This window comes from Brachionichthys hirsutus, chromosome 23, assembly GCF_040956055.1.
Source record: "Brachionichthys hirsutus isolate HB-005 chromosome 23, CSIRO-AGI_Bhir_v1, whole genome shotgun sequence".
NCBI classification, from domain to species: Eukaryota; Metazoa; Chordata; class Actinopteri; order Lophiiformes; family Brachionichthyidae; genus Brachionichthys; species Brachionichthys hirsutus.
Window position 1 is genome coordinate 1,071,210 of NC_090919.1, and position 4,004 is coordinate 1,075,213.

The following is a 4,004-nucleotide window of genomic DNA, read 5'->3' on the forward strand; positions in this document are numbered from 1 at the left end:
AATCGTTTCAGAGAGAGCCCGACGATAAGTGCCGTGCGACGCAACACACACCTCATTACCCAGGCTAAGTATGCACGCCCTGCCCCTCGGATGTTAGTTTGATATGGAAATGGCAGCCAACAGTTTCTACCCGACCCTCAGGAATGTAATTAGTATTATAATATAATGTAATTGGCGCTACCGTGCCACTGACTCGCACCGGGCTCGGGTTATCAATAGTTAATGCTCAGACTGGCTCACAAACAACCTGATTAAACGTACTTACTTACTCTCGAATTAATTAGTCTTCTTGGAAGCCGATTCGTCGACCTGAAGACTTTAATGTTAGTCGCAGGCATTCGTTCATTTTCTGACTGTTTGTGCCGTTTCTGCTGAGAGACAGGAAAAGGGTCAGCCCCCCCCCCCCCCGACTTGAGATAACAAGCGTGCCACAAAATGACGGCTGTTACCTGCAAGAGTAATCAGGTGCAGGCATAGGTAAGCTCTGTGCGTGAACACGAACAAGCCTCTCCACTCTCCGGGCCGGCTCGCTGCAAAACGCCGCCGCCTCCGTGGCCGCTCCGCGTGGCGTCTCCTCCATCCGCACGGCGGCCATAATTAGGCCAGATTAACGAGCAGAATGAAACGTATGAATAATAAAGGTGTTGCTATACAGACGCCGTTGATCACGCCCGACGCGCCGACAAAAGCGCGTCGGCGCGTTTATTAAGGCCACGCTGGCAATAACAATGGAAGAGGAAAGCGCTGTTTTCTTCTTCTTCTTTGTTTCATCTGCAGACCGATGATGAAAGTCTCCCCTCGAAGTCGGCGAAAGACGCTTCTAAAAGCGGTCCCGATCATTGAAATTGACTTTTATACATCGATTGCATTGCTGTTTTTGCACGAGTTAATTAAATATTCAGTATATTGCCCCCCCCCCCCCCCCCCCCCCCTCGAGTGGTACCTCCTCTGATTTTCTATGACATTTCCTTCCTCCTCAATGAGCCTCCTTGATTGGATCATTATCATTATTTCACAAATTGCTTTTTGAAAGAACGACAATGGCGAAGGTTGTGAAGGTTCCCTAAAAGGAGAACACCCCGCCCCCCCCCCCCCCCCCCGCACACGGGGCTGCTTTGTACTGGTGCAGTTAAATTTAGCACGACAGAATGAAAGTTGATTTCCACATTAAACAAATGTGCTGATGTTCTGATTTTTGGAGCAACACAAACCGCAAAAAAAGATCGGCGAAAAAGTGGAGCGAAAGTGGAGCAAACTTTCCTCAGAATCCAGGCCAAGGCTTTACCCCCCGATGCCAAGCACTGTGGGTTTTTTTGTTTTTTTTTTCCCACACAAAGCCAGTAACGCTCTATGATTCAGATTTTTGTTTGAACTGAGCAGAAGCCCACACACAAATTCTCTTAATTGGAGTTTGCAAATGAGCAGGGAGAAGACAAAAGCTTCACAACTGCGGAGGGAAGTCTAAAATGTGATCTCTGGAGGAGACGGAGCGGGAATCGTCTGTGACGCTTTTAAAACGTGGCAGGTACTTGGGGGGGGGGTTGTGGATAGTTGAGCAGAGCAGCAGCCATTAACGGACATGTTTGTGTGATTTGGGTGGGAATTCAAGACCAGGTCTGTTTGATCTATGGAGGATGCACCGCCGGGTGTCGGCGCCGGGGGGGGGGGGGGGGGGGGGGGGGGGTGAGGGCTTATTCCCCCGGAGAAGCAGCCAGGAGGGAAAGCAGAATCCAAGAGGCTAAAAATATATGTGCAAGAGGCGATTTGCAGGTGTGAAGTTGAACGTGAGCGGCGGGAAAGGCTTTGAAATGCTGAATTAGCGTCGTCTGCCTTCCTGTCACAGATAAAGGGAGGACGAGCTCCACGTGAAGTAGAAACACGATTTGATGTGCCACAGAAGAGGAGTAATTAGCCAAAGGAGCACGACTAAGGAATCATGAACGAAGCCGGTCAAATCGGAAAACGCTCGAACCGGATCCGTGTGCTGTTCCTACTGGATCCCCCCCCCCCCAAAAAAAAAAGTCACCTTCGCTTTGTGGCGCCGCTTGTAAGTGAAAAACCTTTTTTTCTTATCAGCAGCAACACAAAACAAAACAAAAAAAGGTTCCTGTGTTCCGCCTGCTCTTGATTAAGAGCAGCACCCAGACACAAAAGAGCAAACACGCTTATCCGACAGGGATCAGGGAAGAAGAATAACACTCTGACTTCCCTCAGCCGGCGGCGGGAGAAGAGAGCGGCAGAGGACGACGGATAAATGATGCTGGGAGGAGGAACAACTCGTCAAGATGGTGGACGATAAGCACGAAGCGGCCGTGTGGGCTGGACGAATCAAGCGGCGCCGCTTGGGCCCCGTTCTGCGTGCCACCTTTCATCCTGCATAACGTTTATAGGAAGGTTTTACCTTTACGGGGGGGGGTGGCAGTGGGTCACGCTCTGCACAGGTACCGGACTCAATAGCTTCAAACGCCGGCGTCGGGAAAATGTCCTTAAAAGTGGAACGTGGCTGCCGGCGTTATCCGAAGTCTAAACTTCGGCGGGAGAGGTGGTAATAAAAGATTTTTTTAGCGGGATGCGACGTGACTTCACGGATCCGAGAATAACCCGAGGCGCCGCTAACGCCGCATTCTTGAGTTACAGTCGGGTGGCGGTGGCGCCTCTCTGCTTCCATGCCGCTGGATTTATCCGCCTCGGCCGTGATTGGTCCGTCTGCACCTGACATCCTGCGACGAACTTGACGCCGAGCGTTGGAACCGCTTCTTCACACTTTGTCGGGGGGCCACAGCCGCCACGTGCCACGATGTCCGACCTGACTGGAGCGTTTATAATGCATAATGTCATTATAATAGATACGTAATGGACTCATCGTGCTAAATTACGCTGCCCTGTTGTAACGGACGGATGAAACGAACGCCTCCCAGTGTTTGTGCCGATCTCCCACATTGAAATGAGGCTGCTGCTCCGTCGGTATCGGAGCGGTAATCTCTCCTCCAGATGGCCCGACCGCATCCCGGCAGAAGCCGATGCGGCTCCTCCCGCCGGCGGAGGACGCTGCTTCGCCCCTTCACAGAATCAGTCGCCGCCGTTTGAGCATTAATGGAGCCAAAGAAGATCCCCGTTGCGTTTTGAAGCCGCATGAATAATTGAGAACTTCTTAAATGGTCAAACGAGGATCGCGTTCTTCTCTTGTTTATTTCGTCGAAGCATCGTCGCCTGTCACGGAACGGTATTTATTTTTTCCTTTCGTCATCCATCGATACGTGGAACCATCGTTTCGACTGAACGGCTGGAAACGAACCGTCTGTTCGACGGACGCGGGCCTCGTGCATCAAACAGCGGCCGACGAGACGTCTGAAGGACAGATTTACGTCCTCAGCGTCCCAGCAGCAGAGGGTTCAGAGAACGCAGACATCGCTGCAAACCATGTGAGCAGAGATCAATCAGATTAATCAGATCAATCAAGCAAAAAGACACAATTCAATCTAATTGCGATCGCGATCACTGAGGAATGTGATATTTGGATTCTTTGACGTTGCGAATCTCCCCGACGCTTTCATCTCGATTGAACTATCACCTTTCAGGTTGTCTCATTTACACGCCTTGATCTTCCATGCAGTCGCGGGGGGGGGGGGGGGGGGGGGGGGTCTGATCTTGCAATTCTTTGATCTCAACGGGGAAAAAAAGCATCTATCGAAGAACCAACACTGTTTCGAGATGGAAATCGCTTCGCCGCCACCTTAGACTCAAATATTGTTCGGTCTTCTTATGCATTTATGACCATGGGGGGGGGCTAAATATTGACCTTATGAAAGTGTTTTTTGGCACCTCGTCCCAAAACGTTCCTCCATTTTGATCCGAATCGGGCTAGCAGGCTACGTCGCTCCGCCTCCATTTCAGAATCACTAATAAAACGAAGCTTTTATTTTATTTTTTTTGAGCGTCGCTTCAGAAGCGCAGCTGTACGGCGCCGCCGTTTAAAGTGCGGCTCGTTGATGTTTGGACCCTCT